The sequence below is a fragment of the Callospermophilus lateralis genome, chromosome 1 (assembly GCF_048772815.1).
Source record: "Callospermophilus lateralis isolate mCalLat2 chromosome 1, mCalLat2.hap1, whole genome shotgun sequence".
Taxonomy (NCBI): Eukaryota; Metazoa; Chordata; class Mammalia; order Rodentia; family Sciuridae; genus Callospermophilus; species Callospermophilus lateralis.
In genome coordinates, this window is record NC_135305.1 from 24,211,236 (window position 1) to 24,232,840 (window position 21,605).

The 21,605-nt window shown below is 38.7% G+C and overlaps 1 protein-coding gene across 4 annotated transcripts in view; it reads right to left on the bottom strand.

Annotated features, from left to right (window-relative positions):
• The window catches only part of Nrf1 (nuclear respiratory factor 1), a 137,651-nt gene extending 120,292 nt beyond the window's left edge, over positions 1-17,359 (bottom strand). For 3 of the 4 annotated variants that reach the window (XM_076833304.2, XM_076833260.2, XM_076833279.2), the window contains exon 1: positions 17,269-17,359. The gene's annotated coding sequence lies outside the window, so the exon portion shown is untranslated. Of the gene's footprint in view, positions 1-1,741; positions 1,780-17,268 lie in introns of those variants that run through there. The other variant, XM_076833288.2, reaches the window with a different exon arrangement.
• Positions 17,360-21,605: the final 4,246 nt, after the last annotated feature.

Below are 21,605 nucleotides of genomic sequence, written 5' to 3' on the forward strand. Positions count from 1 at the left end.
CCTCAATAATTTTTAAGAGAATAAAAGGGTTTTGAGACCAAAGATTAAGAATTACTGGCTTACTACGGGGATGGTGGCACAGCCTATAATCCCAGTGGCTGCGGAGGCTGAGTTAGGAGGATCATGAATTCAAAGATAGCCTCACTAATGTGAGGCACTAAGCAACTTAGTGAGACCCTGTCTCTAAATGAAATACAAAATAAGGCTGGGAATGTGGATCAGTGGTTGAATGCCCCCGAGTTCAATCCCCAAAAAAAAGAAAAGGAAAGAATTATTGGTTTAGTTGGACATGGTGGCACACGCCTGTAATCCCAGCAGCTCAGGAGACTGAGAAGGATTGCGAGTTCAAAGCCAGCCTCAGCAAAAGCACGGTACTAAGCAACTCATTGAGACCCTGTCTCTAAATAAAACACAAAATAGGATTAGGGATGTGGCTCAGTGGCCCAGTGCCCCTGAGTTCAATCCCTGGTACCAAAAAAAAAGAAAGAAAGAAAGAATTACTGGCTTAAAATATCAGAGGGAGAAAAATAATAATCCAAGGCAGAATGTGCACCATAGCCTTTCTATTCCTGGATATTTTAGTTACTCCTAGACAAACTAGACCTACTGATGTCAATATAATCAAAATGAGTAATTCATTTAGTAAGCATGAAAAAGGCCCAAGCAATAATAAGGCATTGTGTTAAGCCAATTTCAATTGGTGAGTTTTTATTTATTCTTTTCTAAATAAATAACTTTGAGTCAGCCTTTTTAAAAAGAGTTCTTACACAGGAGCTAGCTCATTCACAATTCTCTTGGAATTGGATCCCACACAACCTAATTTATAGTGTAAACAGAATTTGGTTCCCTGATTCTCAAAAAAGGGCAAAAAAAAAAACCCTTGAAATCCTACATTAGTCCTACATTTTTAAAAAATTCTATATCTTTTTAAGAAAGCACTTGTTTATGTATATATGCTATCATTTTTATGTTTAATTTTTGTATTATGGCAGTACTGGGAATTTAACTAAGAAGAGATTTACCCTTTTCATTTATTTATTTATTTATTTGAAATTTTGAGACAGGGTCTCACTACGTTGCCAACACTGGTCTTGAACTTGAATTCACTACCTCAGACTCCAAAATAGCTGTGATTACAGGTGTGTGTCACCATGCCCAGCTTCATGTTTGTTTTTAAAAGGGACGGATACAAACATTTTTGTTTAGCCTACCTAGAAGGACAAAAAAAATAGGGGTGATGGTTTCCAAAAAGGGAAACTATGAAGAGAAAGTCGCTTTGCACTGTATTCCTTTTTACATTGTCTTCTTAACCACATGCATGTAATACTTACTCACAATTTGATATTTTGGGGCAGGCACAGTGGCTCACAACTGTGACTCCAGAGACTGAGGTAATCACAAGTTCAAGGCCAACCTCAAAGAGTTGGTAAGACCCTGTCTCAAAACAAAAACTTAAAAAGGGTTGGGGAGGTAGCCCAGCGGTGAAGTACCTCTGAGCTCAATCCCAGTATCAAGGCAGTGGTGGGAAGGACTAGATATTTTCAAAAATCCATCTCTACATCACTGACTTCTCCAGTCTTTTATCTCAAATTCAAATGCCAAAAAATGCTAGTATGAAAATAGATTTGAAAAAAATCACTGGATACACACTTGTCACATTAGTAAAGACACATATCTCACACTTGAAGACATTATCAAGAACAAACTGTCTATTAACCAGAAGTGATCAGCCATTGATTACCTGAAGAGCATTCTGTTCACAGGAGACTCTAGTGATGCCATTCAACTGCCCAACATAACTGATATAGTTGCTACTCCATTGGTAACTTTTTTTCCTTTTTACATTAATCACAGCACTTGTTTTAAAAAATACTCTCTGAATAGCACAAAGGAGCTAAATTTAAATATTTCTTAAACCACAAGCAACATTAAATTCAGCATTCATGGGCTGGGGCTGGGGCTGGGGCTGGAGCTCAGAGGTAGAGCGCTTGCCTAGCATGTGTGAGGCACTAGGTTCCATTCTCAGCACCACATAAAAAATAAAAATAAATAAAGGCATTATGTCCATCTACAACTAAAAAATATATTTAAAAAACTCAGCATTAAAAAATTGGGAGCTTTGGCTCCCAATATGCACTAGGTACTATGACTTGATATTATCAGCACTTGTGATATACAATGTAATTTTTGACAATATGCACTTGAACCTACAAATTCCACTACACAATATAGATTTAATCATAAATGAAAAAGGCTTGGGGATTTTAACCAATTCTAAGTTCAATAAAGCCCTATGATGCAGCTACAGATAAACCTAAATTTAAATTTGGGCAACATCATAGTTGGCTAAATTGTGTCCATAACATAAGAAAACCTGCATTTATCAGATCAGTCTTGCAACTCATGTGAGATTCTAGGACACACATGATGTCCAGGGATGCTGACCAAGCACAGTAGGATCTGGGTAGTTAGAACTGTAGAAGGCAACATTTAATGCATTAGCTACCATATGCTAAGTACTTCACATGAATTTTCTTTATATCTTCACATAGTGATAAAAGCATTACTGTCCTTGACTTAAAATTTTAAGGAGATTCAAGACTCAAAAGTTAAGCAACATGTTCAAGGTTGCAAAACTAGCTGGTGGTATTACCATAATTTAAGCCTATAGCCTGGTAATGGCTTGAATGGTAGCTCTCAAAAAGACACAGCCATGTTCTAAATCATTGGAATTCGTGAATGTTTCCTTATTTGGGAAAAGTGTCTTTGCAGATGTAACCAAATAAGGGTTTTTTTGAGGATTGAACCCAGGGCCTCATGCATGCTAGGCAAACACTCTACCACTGAGCCATATTCCCAGCCCTAAATTAAGGATCCTAAAATTATATTGTCACAAGATGATACAACCAACAACTGTCCTCATACAACTCAAGACAGATGGAGAATACAGACAGAAGAGTAGGAGAAAATGGGGCCATGGAGGCAAACACCTGACTAATGTAGCCACAAGTGACGGCAAGCCACCAAAAACTACACAAAGCATAAAAGACAGACTTTTTCCTAGAGCTTTCTGAGGGAGCAAAGCCCTGCAAACACCTTGATTCTGAACAAAGGGTCTCTGGATCTGTGAGAGAATATATTTTTGTTTTAAACCAATAAGTTTGTTGTAATTTGTTAAGGAAGGAATTTATATTTAGCCCCCAAACTTCATTTTTCAAGCACACCCTATCCCAGAAAGCTGAAGGAGGCTATAAGGATATTTACACTAAAACAGAGTTCAGAAGACTTTACAATGAAAATGGAAATTATGTTTTTGGAAGCCCCATCCCCCCAAAAAAAGTAAGATCAGTAGATAAAAGTTCCAAGGAGAAATTTCAGTAGAAATTATACTTTCTAGCCACCTAAATGTGTTAAAGACTAGCCAGACTGATGTGTTCAAGGAGTGACTGATGACTTTACTTTTAAGCAACACAGCTGGCTTAGAATCTCTTTCCACCATGAGTCCCTAAAATTATAAAATGTTAGATGGTACCACAACAGCCTAACAATAAGGTATAATAATACAAATTAGTTTTGTGAGGATTCTACAATCATCCAAATAATTCTGACAGCTTGTTATATGTCAGGTACTATCTCCTGGTAAGTCTGGTGCCTGAAGATGAACACAAGCACATTATCCACTCTTATAATCTGGTGGGTAATATGCAATAAAGATAAAATTGCATAAATGAATGCATAAAGAAAAAGCTCAAAAATGAGGGAAATCAAGTATAACTTGGAAATTATGCTTGAGCAGAGACTCAAAAAATTTATAAGATTTCCTACATAGAGAAGAAATAAAAGGCTTTCTAGTCAAGAAACAGAAAAAAATCTAATAGTTAGGGAAAATAGTTGGTAAAAAATGGTCCAAAAGTTTAGCACAGCCACATTAAGCAACTTCATCTTCATCCTAAATTCCAAGATAACATGTTCAGACCTATGTATCTAGAAAAATCAATTCATTCTGGCTGCACTAATGTACGAGTGGCTGGGTCACACTGGATGCAAGTGACCACTTGCAAGTGTCCAAGAAAGACAACAAGCAGCTAAGATAGAAATGTAGTGGTAAAAATGAAGAGGACAGACTAAGCTTATTTAGAAGGTTAAATGAATAGGATTATATAATATGGAAAGACAAGGAGTCTGCTGTGAGAAACTGGATGAAATGGCACTATTGACTGAGGTAACCAAGAATGGAACAGGGCAAGTTTGAAAAGGAAGTTCATTTTGTGATGCAGTGTATTCCAGATATCCAAGAATAGGCAGTGTACATAGAATCCTGAACCTCCAATGGTTGGCCAAATCTGAGTATGCATATTGATGCAGAACACTTGCACAATCTTTTATCTTTAAAGAAAAACAATTATTTCATAAGAACATCATTATTTCTAGTTAAAAAGTTCAAAACAGTGCAAATCTAAAAGAATCACTACTGTACCACAAGCACTAAATTAATATTAAACAAAGACATTTAAAGGATATTGAGTAACATTTGGCTATAAAACTTCAGAGATGACAATCCATCCTCCTGGTGGACTCTCATGTGAAAATTAGCTACTGCTCTCACTCTTTTCAGATATAAAAAAACTGAAAACAAAATCTGAGACAAAACATCAATACTTTTTAATTCCCAGATTCTCTACCTCCCACTACATCTACAAGACACTGAGTTAATATCTTGTCAAGCATAAATAAAGAATAGGAATACACTGCAGAAGAAGAGGCAAGAAAAAAGGAAACTGCAGAACACTTTAAAAGATAAAAAAAACAGTCAAGGGTTTAAAGCTTTTGCAGACTTCAACCAGTTCCCTAAAGTTCAAAACCATGAACACCAAGACCAAAAGGTTTTTATTAATAGAAAGGAATGCTAATGGTGCAGTATCTGCTAACACGCAAATCTATGATGAATTAAAGAAACAAACCAAGCAAGCCCTCTGGACATATTTCAGAAAAGAGTGACAACTCCTCAAGAAAAGCCACAGATAGGTCTTTGAAGGGGAATTTCAGAAGGCAGCATTGTTATCTTAAGAGATGGCAGTTCTACATGTGTTCTTGCCTCTGAAGACCTACCAGTGGGAAAAGATGTAGAGATAGGACAGTTAATATTGATGATCCTGACCTTCTATAGGTCTAGATTAACATGTGTGTTTGTGGCTTAGTTTTTAACAACACAAGTTTTTTTTTCTTTGTTTTAAATAACACCACAAGTTTTAAAAGTAAAAAATTAAATTAAAAATTTTAATTTGATTCACCTGCTGTAGCGCACACCTATAATCCCACCAATTTGGGAGGTACACAGGAGGACCACAAGTTCCAGGCCAGCCTTAGAAACTAAGTGAGACCATGTCTCAAAACAAAAAATAAAAAGGGCTAGGGGTGTAGTTCAATGGTAGAGCACTCCTGGGTTCAACTTACATTATTCTTCCACCCCACAAAAAAAGAAACTTATAAAAGGCAAAAAAAGTAGTTATAGATGGACAAAATGCCTTTATTTTATTTGTTTATTTTTATGTGGTGCTAAGGATTGAACCCAGTGCCCCACAGGTGCTAGGCAAGCCACTGAGCTACAGCCCCAGCCTAGAAAAAATATTTTTGTACAGCTGTACAATGTTTGTTTTAAGTTAATTGTCAGGAAGTTAAAATGTAAAAAGTTTATTAAAAAGTTACAGAAAGGTATGAGAAATTTATTACTGAAGAAAAATTCATAAATTTTGTGTTGCCTAAGTATACAGTGTTTATAAAATAGTCTATAGTGATGTCCTAGGACTTCACATGCACTCACTACTCACTGACTCACCCACAGCAACTTCCAGTCCTGAAAGCTCCATTTGCTAGTGTTTGATACAGATGTACCCTCTTTTTTTTTATTTTTTAGTTGCAGTCGTCAATACATTTTATTTATTTATTTTTATGTGGTGCTGAGGATCGAACCCAGGACCTTGCACGTGCTAGGCAAGCGCTCTATCGCTGAGCCACAACCCCAACCCCATACCCTCTTTTAAGTAGTATTTTTACAGTCCCTTTTCCATCTAGATATACAGGTATTCACCATTCTATTATAATCAACTACTGGGATTCTGTACAGTAAAATGCTGTACAGGCTTGTTGCCTAGGAGAGATTCACTACCATATAGCCTAGGTGTGAAGGAAGCTGTACCATCGAGGATTATGTAAGCACAATTTATGGTATTCTTAAACAACAACATCACCTACCAACGCAATTCTCAGAACGTGTTCCCATTGTTAAGCCAAAGTATGACTGCACTTAGATGAAAAATGTTACCCAAGATTTGGTGACCACTTTGTACAAAAACTAAACAGCTATCAGAAGGATTAAATACAGAATTAAGTGAGTAGTCAGGAAAATTGGGTTATATTAATAGTTCTAAAGAGGATTCTACTGTATAAAAATCTTTAGGAAGCTTTGAGAAAGACCAGTTACTTTATATGTAAAATTAGAATTTTACATACACACATAAATTATATCACTTCATTGGGGGAATATGAATTACATATTTCATAGAAATAAAAATATTTATATTTTATAGATTTAAAGTCTTTTGAGCTTCCAAAGATTTTCTTCCAAAAAATGGTACTTTTTTAAATATTTATTTTTCAATTATAGTTGGACACAATACCTTTATTTCACTTATTTATTTTTATATGGTGCTGAGGATCGAACCCAGGGTCCCACATGTGCGAGGCGAGCACTTACCACTGAGCCACAACTCCAGCCTCCCAAAAAAGGTATTTTTAACACAACTATATTATACCACCGCTAATAATAATACTTAATTTATTATCAATGGGGATAACAACTCAGAAGGTCCCAGGGTAACATGAAAGACCAACAATATACTGAAATAAGATGTTCACTTCTGAAATTACCCTGCAAATAGAAATCTTTGCTTAGGGTATGATGCCAGAGTGGAGAAGCAGCAAGTTAATATGTGAATGAAATTGAGGTTAACCCAGGATTTAGCTTTCAGTCTTTACTAAGTAAGCTCTCATTAGCAAGCCTTTATATCCTTACTCCAAAGTTATCCTTACTTCAGCAAAACCACAGAGCATGGAATAAATAGCAAGCATTTCTCAAGTAAATGTGTATTTGAGAGAAATTTTAAACTATAGATTTGTAACTGCCCCATTAAGAATGTTTCAGGGCTCACAGGTAGTACGCTTGCCTGGTACTGAGTGAGGTACTGGGTTCGATTCTCAGAACCACATGTGAATAAATAAAATAAAGGTCTATCAATAAAAAAAAAATTTTTTTTTAATGTTTCAGGACAAAAATTGATCATGGGCCAGGAGCTGTGGCCCACATCTGTAACCCCGAGGAATTGGGAAGCTGAGGCAAGGGGATCAAAGTTCAAAGTCAGCTTCAGCAATTCAGCAAGACCCTCAGGAACTTAGTAGGCCCCTTTCTCAAAAAAAAAAAAAAAAAAAAAAAAAGGAATTGGGGATGTAGCTCAGTGGTAAAGTGTTCCTGAGTTCAATCTCCAGAATAAAAAAAGCCTGATAATATCAAGTGTGCTTAGACATTTTTGGTCCAAGACAGTATGCACTGTATTATTTTGTTTTATATTTTTATATATGCATACATACAGTGTATAATCATATAAATCAACAATTAAAATACTAATTTTGTGTAGAACCATGATTACTCCTCTGCTGTTTTACAATGAGCACATATTACATGCCTTTCTAAATTAAAATATACAAAAATATATAGTATAAAATATTATAGTCTCTCTATAAAATATACAGTCTATAGTCTTACAAGAGACTCAGATTTTAGAAGGAATTTTTATTTAAGAGAAACTTTAGAGTCAAGAATTTAAAAAGGCAAAAATTTTAAGTCATGTAATTGGTGATATATCAGGATTATTTTTTTTTTCCTTCAGATTACCTGAAGCTAGCTTTTGGGTCAAGATGCTAGTTCTATGACACTGTTCTTACTTAAAAAACCTTGGCTGGTTCTATGACTTATGGGCTATTTTTTTAATATTTATTTTTTAGTTGTAGTTGGACACAATACGCTTTTTTATTTATTTTTATGTGGTGCCGAGGATCAAACCCAGGGCCCCACAAGCACTAAGCGAGCAATCTACTGCTGAGCCACAATCCCAGCCCCTTATGGGCCACTTTTATATGAAAGATACATTACCAAAAATTGTCATAATTGTTTAATGAAAGACAAAACAAACACAAGTGCCCAAAGGAAAAGACAAAATATTCTAGTTTTATTTGGACACTCTTTGTAGATTTAGCAAATGTAAAGATAATCCACTTTGTAGCACTATGAATGAACCTGAAGGACATTACGTTAAATGAAATAAGTCAGGCAGAAATACCCAATGTTCTCACTCATAGTGGAAGCTAAAGTTGATCTCACAGAAGTTGGTAATAGAATAGTGGTTACCTGAGGCTAGGAAGAGTACTAGGAAGAAAGGGATAGAAAAAGGTTAATTAATGAGTACATAAATAGTATCAAAGGATTAAGTTCTTGTGTTCTATATAGCATAGTAGGGTCACTATAGTTATTTATTAATTGCATATTTCAAAATAGCTATAAGAGAGGATTTTTAATGTTTACAACATAAATGATGAGGTAATAGATACGCTAATTACTGATTTTATCATTGTACATTGTATATAAAAGTCAAAATATTACACTGTAGCACAAGTATACAATTATTATGTGTCAAAACAGATAATCCACAAACAAGCTACTTACAAATTAAATAACACAAGTTTTCTGTTTAAGATTACCCATTATTTCATATCATTCTTGCTTTTATTAATACTTTCATAGGGTATCCTACAAAACAATGCCAACTGATATTAATTATTTTAATTATAAGTTTGGCAATTAACAGTGTGGAGATTGGCTGGAGTTGTGACTCAGTAGTACAGCACTTGCCTGGCATGTGTGAAGCCCTGGGTTTGATCCTCAGCACCGCATGTAAATAAATAAAAAATCCATTGACAACTGAAAAATATATTTTTTTTAAATGTGGAGATTATGCTAATGGTGTAGCTCAAGAAAAAAATAAGTTTGAATATCACTGCCCTGGCAACTAGGGACTTACAGACAAAACTGTCTCCGAATCTAATTTCAAAGATCCAAAGACTTTAGGAAGAAACTAAAAATGAACAATTATTTAAAGTTTCAGAAAGAAATATTGTAGAAATCAAATAAGTTCTAATATGGAATATTTTATAAATAATGTGTTTAAATACCTACATTTTATTCATGACTTTAGAAATGTGAACACTACAATGTGTTTCCATTAAATCACCTTAGATCTCAAGGTATTCTATAATTGTTGTATTTCAGAAAGACCTTACAAAATAGTTCAACAGTACTTTCATTTTGTGGTCAGAAAAACTAAAATAAGAAAATGTTTTTCCTTTTTCTTTATCTTATCCCATATCACTGAAACATTTTTATACCTTTGAAATTTTCTAAAGTATAAGCAACTCCTAACTCAAAAATGAATTTTGTCTACAAGTATAATTGATGAAGTAACCTGTTTTCTTTCAAAACACACTTTTCCTTTAAAACAATAGTAAAAAATATAAAATAAGTAAAAATATTACACTATAGCACACGTATACAATTATTATGTGTCAAAACAGGTAATTCACAAACAAGCTACTTACAAATTAAATAACACAAGTTTTCAGTTTAAGATTACCCATTTATTCATATCATTCTTGTATGTGAACACTACAATGTGTTACCATTAAATCACCCTCAAAGCCTACTGTATCAATAGTGCATAAAGAGTCATCTATTAGTATGAGTTCTGATGTATTAAAAACAAACACAAAAAAACAAGGACTCTAATAAAATACTTGGCAAAATTCTGAAACTGGTTATTAAGCTTTATTTTAGCATTCCCCTTATCTTCCTCCTGGTGGTCCTTACTCCCATCTCTGAGGTGAATCAGCCAGGCACGGTGACATGTAATCCCAGAGGCTTGGGAGACTGAGGCAGCAGCATCACCAGCTCAAAGCCAGCCTCAGCAAAAGCACTAAGCAAATCAGTGACACCCTGATTCTAAATAAAATACAAAATAGGGCTGGAGATGTGGCTCAGTGATTGAGTGCCCCTATTCTCGGTACTTGCCCCCCAAAAAAAGAGGTGCCTCATATCTTCCAAAAGTTCCTCACCTAGACACTCAAAATTTCTTTCCCTTGGTTTATTTCCAGTAGTAAAGATAACTGGTTTCAGCCAACTAACACAATCAACACTTTATTTAATCATTAATGTTAGTGAAAAGACCCTTAACTTTTGTGTCAAAAGCTCCTTGAGAATCTTTTTTTATTTTTTTGGTGGTAGTGGGAGGGGTAGTCAGGGATTACCCAGAGCATTCAATCACTGAGCCATATCCCTAACCCTTTTTATGTTTTATTTTTGAGAAAGGGTCTCCCTAAATTGCTTAGGCCCTTGCTAAATTCCTGAGGCATGCTTTGAATTTGTGATTCTCCTGCCTCAGTCTCCTAAACCACTGGTATTACAAGTGTGCACCACGAGGCCCAGCTCCTTGAGAATCTTGTAAAAGTGAGAAGGAACCCTTGTCCCCACATTATTGCACAGGTACTCGTACAAATTTTTCATGCAGTTTCAAGAGATTCAGGATCATGCAGTCAAAATATATTTTCTTGAACCCCAGAACCATAAATCTTAGGTATGAAATCCCTATATTTAATATACTAATATCATAAAACCTCAAAATCCTCCAATTTGTATTTTAAGAGACTAGCAACTCAAATGGATTCTAATTCTCAGAATTAGAAACAGGCTTTCAAGATGGTGTTAATAAAAAATTAAACAACAAAAGCCCAACAATGGGGAGAAAAGATTTTTAGGCAGTCCCCACTGGGGGTCACCTCCTGAAACTTTCAAGCTGCCATTCCCATAAGAGAAAGGGAAAAACAAAACCTATTTCTAAGCATGGGTCTTCTATTAAATTGGGTTTCAAAGGCCCTCTACCCATATTTAGTAATGCTCTAGAAATATATTGTCTAAATTATCATGATGCCTGGCAAAACAATACATGCAACATACATACATACAGGGATATTTTGAAAATTTCTTTTACCTCTTAAATGCCAAATCCAATTTTTATCCCAGTAAGTTCTCTGTAGTATTTCACATGGCAAACTTCCCTCTTAAGATTCTCTTAATCCCTCTCCTCAGCTTCTTCAACCCTACATCATTCTATTAATTATTCACAATTTCATCAACTTCCCTCTAGGATCCTCTTCTAGTTGACCCTCAGATGTTGATGTTCCCAAGGCTGCCCTTAGTTTTTTCCTCACTTCTAATATTATACTATTTTTACAGTTTCCATATGACATTATGCTGATGAATGCAAATCTCTTAATTAATCCCTACATTGGCTTCAGTCAGTTCATTCCCTCCACAAACTGAACACATCTGGAATAATGCCCTATTATCTTCCTCCTCAAATTCTGTTCTTCTTACACATTCTCTAACTTAAATACATTTTCATCCTTTAACCAGATTATAATCTTGTACTCAAATACCACCAAAACCTGACAATTTTAAAAATAATCTCCAGAATTTATCTCCTCTTAAATCACAATTTAGTAGTCTCAAAGGTATCCAATCCAATCTTCACATCATCTTTTTTTAAAACCAGAGTAAGAATTGGGGGTGTATCTCAATGTAAGAGCATTTGCCTAGCATGACCAAGGTCCTGGATTCAATCCCCAGCATTAACAAAAAAAAAAATAGTTATTACTTTAAAAAATTCAAAACCAGAGATTTCCTACTCAAATTTCATATAGTCCCCAAAATACCTACAGAATAAAATCCATGCTTGTGAGCATGCGATTACAAACTCTTCTTATGAAGCCACAACTTTATTGGTTCCATTTTCTAGTACTCACAACTACAGTAAACTTTACTTGCCATTTCTCAAATTATACTATTGACGGCCTTCTTGTAGCCCCCTCTTCTCTATCAGTAAAAAGGCTATTTTTCCTTCAGAGGCCTCAAACCTCTCCTACATGAAAAAAGTGATCCCTAACCTCACCTATTTTCCCTGTCACTGACCCCTTCCCAAAAGGAATCCCTCCCTCTCTTTCCAATCCCACACCACTCTTTCTTTACTCTATTTTGGTTTTCAACAAATTATACTACAGTTAGAAGGGCCCAATCTTTATCCTTTCCTAGACAAGGCCCTCAGTTCACTTGTGACTCTAGCACCTAGCACATGCCAAGAATGTTCAATGTCTTTAATCAATGCTTGGTAAATGAATGGCAAAACTCTAAAAAAAGGACACACTTAAGGAGGTTATTTCTCAATGGAGGGTATGCCTCACTCTCTTCTGAACACAAAACAAAAATTAGGTCTCCTGATCCCTAGCTCCCCATTTCTAGTCCACTGCTTTAATAGCTTTAAGCAATGTTTCATGGGGACATTTCCTAATTTCCTCTTGTTATTTGTAGGTTTAGCTGCCAGCCTAACCACATTAGCATTCAGGAGCAGCAACAAAACAGACTAAGTTCTAAAGAGCAAAGACTTTACAACTAGCAACAGTAAAATACAAGCTCTCAAAAAAAAAAAAAAAGGTCTTAACATACAAGCATTTGAAGTCAAAGATGCCTTAAAAAGGCCCATATAGTTTATCCAACAAGCACCACTTTAAGAAATCTTAAGATAATGTCCACTTAAATTAGCAAACTTTTCACATTTCTAACCACAGAAACCAGCATACCCCAATTAAATACAATGCTTATATAATAAAAAATGCAATTACCCCAAACAAGAGATACTCTAAATCACCAAAATGATTAAAGTAGGTTTAAAAATATCTTCACCCTAGGCTGAGGCTGTAGCTCAGTGGCAGAGCCCTTGCCTAGCATGTACAAGGCATTGGGTTTGAGCCTTAGCACCACATAAAAATAAACAAGTAAAATAAAGGCATTCTGTCCATCTACAACTACAATTTTTTTTTTTTTTTTTAATCAGATGTCACTTTCCCTTTCCCTCTTCTCCCCACCAACCCTTCCTCAATACACACATACCTTCTTTATAAGACATGGCTTCTTAAAGAAATTGCCTGATGGTTTGGTGCAGGTGGAATTTTAAACCATTTGTGGCTGGCCAAAGCAGATGTCTCAATCTGGGATTCAGAAGATCCCTCATGGTCAAATTATCTCTTTTAAGTAAGTGACTGATATCAGTGACAGAATACAGATTTGCCTCAAAGGATCACAAATGTAGTAGGCCTGCTACAACTGCAACTAATTTTGTTCCTTAATATATTCAATCATCTTAAACAGCTGCATTTCTGGCATTTCTTCAGTTCATAGGTTTAATTTGATATCATATAAATGCACATATTTAGAACATTTTAGGCATAAAGAACACAGGACGAGGGCTGGGGATGTGGCCAAGCAGTAGTGCGCTCGCCTGGCATGCGTGAGACCCGGGTTCGATCCTCAGCACCACATACAAACAAAGATGTTGTGTCCGCCAAAAACTAAAAAATAAACCTGTAACCTGCTTAAAAAAAAGAACACAGGATGAAACCTTTTTAATATCTCAGCAACTAAACTGCATTGCATGAAGTTCAAAATACATTAGCCTAACTCTGAGCTGCACTTTAGAAAAATATATATATTCCAAGATATATATAATCCCATTATTTTCCTTGAGCAGTCTAAAACTCTATTCAAGTTTTGTCCATGCTATATAAAATAATCTCAAACAGGGCTGGGTTGTGGCTCAGCAATAGCGCATTTGCCTGGCATGTATGAGGTACTGGGTTCGATTCTTAGCACCACATATAAATACATAAATAAAATAAACGTCTACAACAACTAAAAAAATTTTTTAAAAATAATCTCAAACAAAGCATTTTTGTTACTCTGAGATTAAAAGTTTCCAATAACTCAATGTGGTTGTAATTTGCAAACACCAAAATAGATTTTACCTTTATTATTTCTCTTCTAGCCTGTTCACCTTAAAATACTGATGGATAAAAGCACTAAACTGAACACCCAACAAAGTGGATAATGCACCCCCCTAGTTAATAAAGAAGTAACTATATGATACATAACACAAAAATTAATATGTATCCAGAGACTCAAAAAACACTGGACTTGGACTAAATAAAATGTTTCTAAAAGAAATTTAACAAGTGGGTTTCTTTTTCATGGCTATTTTACTCAACATTCATGGGTAAGCTTAGACTGAAAACACTAGCCTTAGCTCTCAAGGAAAACATGAAAGAGCTGAAAGAAAATGTCCTTAGCATTGAACAGTTTCTGAAATGTTTTTTACGAAACCAAAGAATGATATTTTGTAAAATGGATTTTCCAAATACTATTTCTATATGTTAATAAGCATCATATATAGTCACACATACACATCTCAATTCTCAAATATCCCATTTCCTGGACTGGTCTTGATTACAGACCCAGAAAGGATGCATATAAACTCTTGAGGTTAGAGTAGGTATTTGTGAAACTCAACAACCCACAGTTTCCCCTCACCCTTCAACCTGGAGTAGATGAATAAGCCTGCTTCAGCATCAAGCACAGGGCTTGTCTAAAGACATCTGACAGAAGTTGACATACACATTAACTTCCTGAAGTGTGTGCTTCTGAAGGCTGAGGTTCATAGTCCTCCCACCAAACCAAAAATTCATCATGCCTTTTCAAATACTTATGAAAAAAAGCTTAATTTCAATAATTGTCATTCATCATTATTGTTCCCCACAAACATTTACTGAATGCCTTACTACATATAAGAAAAGTTGTAAAAAATTAATCCTAGACAAAAAGCTTAATTTCTCAGTCACCCATTTTTGGGTAGTTCACTTAAAATGCTTCTTGAAAACAACCCAGAGGTCTGGTTAAATCTGGTATACAGGCAATGTAAACTCATATTTTAATTGTAGGAAGTTGGCCTTCAACACCCTAACTAAAACAGCAATGGTTGCATAACTATGCTTTAATAAAACAAACAAACAAACAAAAAAAAACAACTCCAGTTTTGGATTCCACTGGACTACACATGAATTGGGAGGAAAAACTGAAATCCTTTTTGCTTTTATTCCCTCTGTATCTGGACAAGGACATTCATAACTCCTATAGTCCCTTAGGTGACTGTAACTAACTCCAGAAGCTAAATTTCCTTAAAACACAGCAATAAATTTTTTGCGTGAGATTTTTTTTCTTTTTCCCTCTAAATGAGAATATGGACTACTCACTATTAAGCAAAAGGTCATTTTCCCTTCTTTATGTTGAGTGTTGAGACTATGATATTGCAAATAAGGTGAGCCAAAGGATTAAATAAACAGTTATTCTAATCAGATTTTTGTTTTGTTTTCATCAAAGACCCTGTTGAAAGAAAGTGTACTATCAGAAGAAAAAAAGGGCTGGGGAGTGTAGCTCAGTGGTATAGCATTAGCATGCCCCAAGGCTCTGAGCATGATCCCCAGCACCAAAGAAAAATGGGGCAGGAGGAGTCCCCAGACACAAAAAATTCTGCACACAATTTAGGAGCCAAGAGTTAAATAAACTACATTACATATGGTAATTGTATGTTGCCTTTTGCACTCACAAGGAAATTACATTCAGATGCACAGATAAAACTAGTCAAATTTTCACTAATTTATAGGATAACTTGTCAGGAACTTTCCAACAATTCTAGGGAGACAGGATACTACTGAATTAAGAAACCAAAACACACACACATCTCCAAAGCTTTCCCTGAGTGAAGAAGAATCCAATAACCTATTGTTCAAGGCCTAATAATAATAATGATAGGAATTTTTTAAGAGACAAGGCTGAGATAGAACGGGAAAAGGACCACTGTGAGCACAGAAGATGCCCTGTTACCAAAGCTGTACCCATACTATTTAACACCGTCCAGGTTGACAGGCTCACTCACCCTACCTTTCTCCCAATGCAATGATATCCTTTACACGCTTTTTTAATATGTGAATTTTGCTATGACCACAAAAAGAATTCAGCACAACTGACACCAGCTCTAGAGCAAACAATTAATATATAGTATTCTAACTTAATGATTGGAAGAAGGGAAGGTGAACAGGCAACAGCTCCTCCAACTGGTTGGCAGATATCATGTGAAGCCCTAAAAACATTAAGATTTTAAAATAACTTCAAGTTTTGGTGGGCACAGTTAGATGCACAGTAGAAACTTTGGGACCAGAAGCAACAACACAACAGGTGAGAAAAGTGGTGGACATCACGGTACAGTGAAATACATAACATGCAATGGCAAACCCTCGAATTCCCCCAAAAGGCTGGGAATACGGTAATAATACCACGCACAAGACCATCTCCGAGCCCCGTCTTCCAGTGGCAAAGATTCGGTTCCTTAGGAGGGGCGCGCCACTCCCCCCTCCCTTACCCAAGAGACCACCACCCCAGGCACAGGAAGAACCGAGACCCCGCCACGGTCACATCTCCGCTGGGGAAAAAAACACAATGTCGCTCCTTATTTCTGCGTACAAAAGGACTTTGCGCCCTCCTCCTCGAACTGCCGCCTGGGCCGCCTCCTAACAACTTGCAAGAAGGTGGGCAACGCGCCATATTCCAGCGTCCCCCAGTCCACCTGGGTAACAAGCCCACGCCACCCCGGCGGGAGGGAAGCTTCGGAGGTCGTCAGCTCTGCCAGCCTCTTCTCCCGCAGGAGACAGCAGCTCCCGCGCCCCGCCCGGTCCCGCCGGGCCGTGCCGCCAGCGAACGAGACCAGGGAAGGGCCCAGGGGGCGAACGCCGAGCCGCGGCTCCGGTCCCGCGCAGCCCGCCCACCTCCCGCTCCCGGGCCCGGCGCGCTCTCCCGGGCCGCCCGCTCCCGAGCCCGCGGGAAGGCCGGGCTCTGGGTTCCACCACGGGGAGGAGGCCGCGGCCCCGAGAGCCTCGGGCGGCAGGGCAGGCCGGAACCCTGGAGCTATCAGGAGGGCAGCGCCTCCCTCCCGAGCCCGCCAGGACGCCTGGGGCCTAGTGCGGCCTGCGCATCCTCGGGGTGGCGGTTTGACTGGGCCGGGCCGGGGCCCCCAGCCCCAGGCGGGCCGAATCCAGCGGGGGCCCAGGCCCGGAGCCGGGGGCGGCAGGGTGCCGGCTGCGGGGCGGGCCGGCCGGCCGGCGGGCGGGCGGCGTGTTGCGGCTGCGCCGGGGCTGAAATAGCTGGAGATTGCGCGGTAGGGCACTCACCTCAGAGCGGCTGCGCTACCGTGGGCCTGCGCCGTGGAGACTGCGACCGCGCCGGCTCCTCGCAGCCTCCTGCCACCAGCGGCAATGGCGAGCGCTGCCGCCTCTGCCGCCGCGGCCGCCGCCGAGGAGGGGGAGGGGAGGGAGGAGGCACGCACGCGACGCACGGCTCGGCTTCCCCGCCCGCGGCCGCCATGATGGGGAGGTCGGCGCTGCTCCTCCGCGGCGGGTTGGGGAGGGGGCTTTCGGCTAGGTTTCTGGCGTCCCCCCGCCTACTCCTTGAAGTCTCCTGTCACTGCATACGTTTGTCTGGGGCCGGAACCATGAAAGCGACTGGGTGAACAAAACGTGGTAGCCGCAGAGAAGGGGTGCATGAAGCATAAAATGGTTGCTGATCTGAAAAGAGTGTCATCTCTCGCCCCCAGCCTGAGGAATTAGGACCTCCGGAGTGTGTCAGGACGATCGGAAAGGCACTCACTCTCGCACTTTTCTCAGCTTTGTCGGGCCATTTGCACCCTCACCCTCTCTTCGCAGTGACTTTTCAAGCCCTACTCAGATATTTAAAAGCAAAAGTTTTTATACAAAGCAAGATAATAAAATTTATTCACTCATTCGTTCAGCAAACATTTCTAGGGAGCCCTTTATGTGCCGAATGTTGTTCTGGGTGCGCTTAAGATACACCTGTTAGCAACGCAAAATACTAAAAATAAATAACATCGTTGCTCTTGCTCTCATGTAGTTTTATATGAAACAATTGGGACCCCCCCCCCAAAGTAAGTGCCTGACAAATGAATGGACAGTGGGAGCACAACCTGATTTTGGAGACATGAGGGGTAGTTTTGTTGTTTGTTTTAAAAGTAAGCAGGAGACCACCTCCATAAGAATCACTCAGACTCGTGGTTTAAACGTAGATCCCAATTGGTATCGTTAGAATCTTGGCTACCAACCAGCATACCAACCAGCATTTTTCCCCTTCCCCCGCCCCCACGTTGGAAATCGAATGTAGCTCTACCACTGAGCTACATCCCCAGTCCTTTTTATTTTTTATTTTAAAACAAGGTCTCGCTAAATTGCTCTGGCTGGCCTAGAACTTGTCATCCTCCTGCCTCCGCCTCCTGAGTAACTGGGATTACAGGCAAGCGCCACTGCACCAAGAACCTGCATTTTTAACATCCCTAAGCCATCCACGCCTGGTGATTTTTATGCATATCATAGTGCAAGAGCCATAGCATTAGAGACTTAACATCCTACAGGTATCAGAAAACAGCTTAACAAAATTAAGAAGCATACATTTTCAAGAAGATTTCAATTCCTCAAAATCTAACATCCCAAAATGAAATATCTTGGGCTGCGGGTATAGCTCAGTGGTAGAATACTCTTCTAGCAAGTGCAAGACCCTGGGTTCACCCCAGCACAGAAAATTTTAAAAGTTGAACGTGCTTTTATCTTGGGTTTTCTAAGACAGTGAGCGTCACCATCAACTACCCAGATGCTCAAATCAGAAACCTGGGAATGATCCATTATCCCTTCCTCTCTTGCTCAGGTCCTCCCAGACAATTTAAGCTTTTAAACTTTCTCTCTACCACTTCTTACCATGGTTCAGGATGCTGTCTTCTCTGGTGGATAGACTCTTCTTGGTCCCCCTGCTTCTGGAATTGCCCTCTCCTATCCATTCTCCACACTATAGCTTGAATGGTCTTTCAAAATAGTAAATCAAAGGCTGGGGTATAGCTCAGAAGTAGAGTCCTTGCCTGGTATGCACAAGACCCTGGGTGATACTGGATTGATCCCCAGCAGTACAATCGAAACAAAAAATCATAAAAGATTAAAAACGTAAATCATGTTATTTCCCTGTTTAAAATGATTAATGAGATCCCATTACACTTAAGTTAACCTCCAGAATTCTTTTGAGGTGCCTTTGGGGCCCTTAGTGACCTCATCTGCCACAGATCTCTCTCATCAAACTGGGATGCTCTCAGATCATATGAGTCTAAGAATTCTGCCACTTCACAACTTTTGCAAGAACTGCTCCCTCTACCCACAGCCTTCTGCACTTCTTTCTTACCTACTAGAACCTTCATCTGAATAATTCCTACTACTCTTTCAGGTCTCAACATTAATTCCATTTCTCTCAGGAAGCATTCCCTCTTTGGCCCTTTCCTCATCACACCCAGTACTTGCACTAACAGGCATATTATCACCCTCCTCACTTCATTCTCAGGGAGAGAAACAAGAATGTGTAGAGGTTACTTGCCCAACCCCAGATTGTAAGATATGGAGCCATTCTGAAAGCCATCAGCCTGACCTCAGAGTTACACTTTTAACCATCACCAGGGGCTTTCAGATTGCAGAACAGTACCTACTCGTGAAGCACAAAAGTAATTTAGTTGGTTATGACCAATTTTCATAAAAGAAATAGAAAAATAAAAATAGAAAACATCAAACTCCACAAGGCTCTTGGTCAGATTCTCTAATATGATAAATTCTCTAAATGGTACAAACATTGAAAATATCAAACTGGGGCTGGGAACGTGGCTCAAGTGGTAGCGCGCTTGCCTGGCATGTATGCGGCCAGGGTTCCATCCTCAGCACCACATACAAACAAAGATGTTTTGTCCTCCAAATACTAAAAAATAAATATTAAAAAAAAGAAAAAAGAAAAAAAAAGAAAATACCAAACTGCACAGAATATGACCAAGATTAACACAAGAAGAGCATGCATACTGTGGACTTGATTTATTCACCATTCTTATATTTAATTTTGAACCTCCTTAGGATTAAAAGATGTTTATCCTCCTAAGCAAATTGAGGTTACTACCGGCAAACTGACCAAGTTAACCTCTGCAGGAGAATGGGGATTCTTAGCTCATCAGGCTGAGGCTGCCTTTTAGCCAGAGATTTTTGGCTGAAATGCATCAGAGAGGGTCTGCCATTGCTGTGAAGACATCAGGTCTCCTATATTATAGATGATGTGTCTACAGGGTTCTCCAAGACCCTGTCCTACAATTAGATTCTTATGGTTACTTACTTAGTTCTTTCTGGACTTACTGACAAGGTTATGAGGTTGATGACATTCTGGTAAACTGCACCCAGGTTTCTTCACCTCTTAATTAAATTCAACTGATCTTGTCACTGGACAATTAATTTGACAGACCTGTTCTCCATCTGCCACAGTCTTAAAGCCACACTAATGACAAAAAATTTGCACATGGGTCCTCATGACCTTCATGAAAAATGGTGCTTAACTCAGTCCAACAGATAGTTTTTGACAATTTTGAGCAAAGACTAAGATCATGATAATGTAGACTCACCAGGGAATACAAATATGAATTGAGCTTCTGGTTATCTAGTGGGCTCCCAGCTTCTCTGCCTCCTTACACCCCCTAATGTGGAGACAGGATGGACACAGGATGGTAAGCGAGAAACGCTACTCTTCACCCCCACTACACATGCACATATGAAGAAAATTTTGCTGAAATTGGAGAATGCAGAGTAAGTTCCATTTTCCTGGGGTAGCACCTTTAAAAGAAAAGGTTTCCCAGGGATGATGCATGGGGTTCCTTGTTATTCTTCCCCATATCCTGAGTGGGGCAGGAATGGGACATTCCCAGACACCCAGCCAAATATTGTCTCCATACCATCTTCATATCAGTTCTTGAAAGATACTCTGAGGGCATAGGAATATATCTCAATGGTTGAGCACTTGCCTAGCATATATGATGCCTTGGGTTCAATCCCCAGCACCACCAAAAAAAAAAAAAAGATGCTGAGTTAGTCCAGAGATGCAAATGGAAAGGACCAACCAAGGAGGTAAACAAAGGAAAATTCAACAGTGCTTGTTAACTAACAAGAAAGTTGAGGGACTAAGAGGGCAAAAGTTCAGAGGTAATTCTGGAAGTGTTTTTTTTTTTTTGTATTGGAGATTGAATCCAGGGGTGCTTCACCACTGAGCTACAGTAAGTTGCTTGGAGCCTCACTAAATTTCAGAGGCTGGCCTCAAACTTGTCATCTCCTGCCTCAGTCTCCCAAATTGCTGGGATTACAGATTTGAGCCACCATGCCCAGCAATTCTGAGGTTTTAAGGACTAAATGATGGAGAAATATGGAGTGCTTTATATTTATTTGGTACTCAGGTTTGTTTTACCACTGAGATACATCCTCGGCTCTTTTTTCTTTTTTTAATATTTTTTAATTGTAGTTGGATACAATATCTTTTTATTTTATTTATTTACTTTTATGTGGTGCTGAGGATCGAACCCAACGTCTCGCACATGCTAGGTGAGTGCTCTACCGCTGAGCCACAACCTCAGCCACTCTTTACTTTTTATATTGAGACAGGG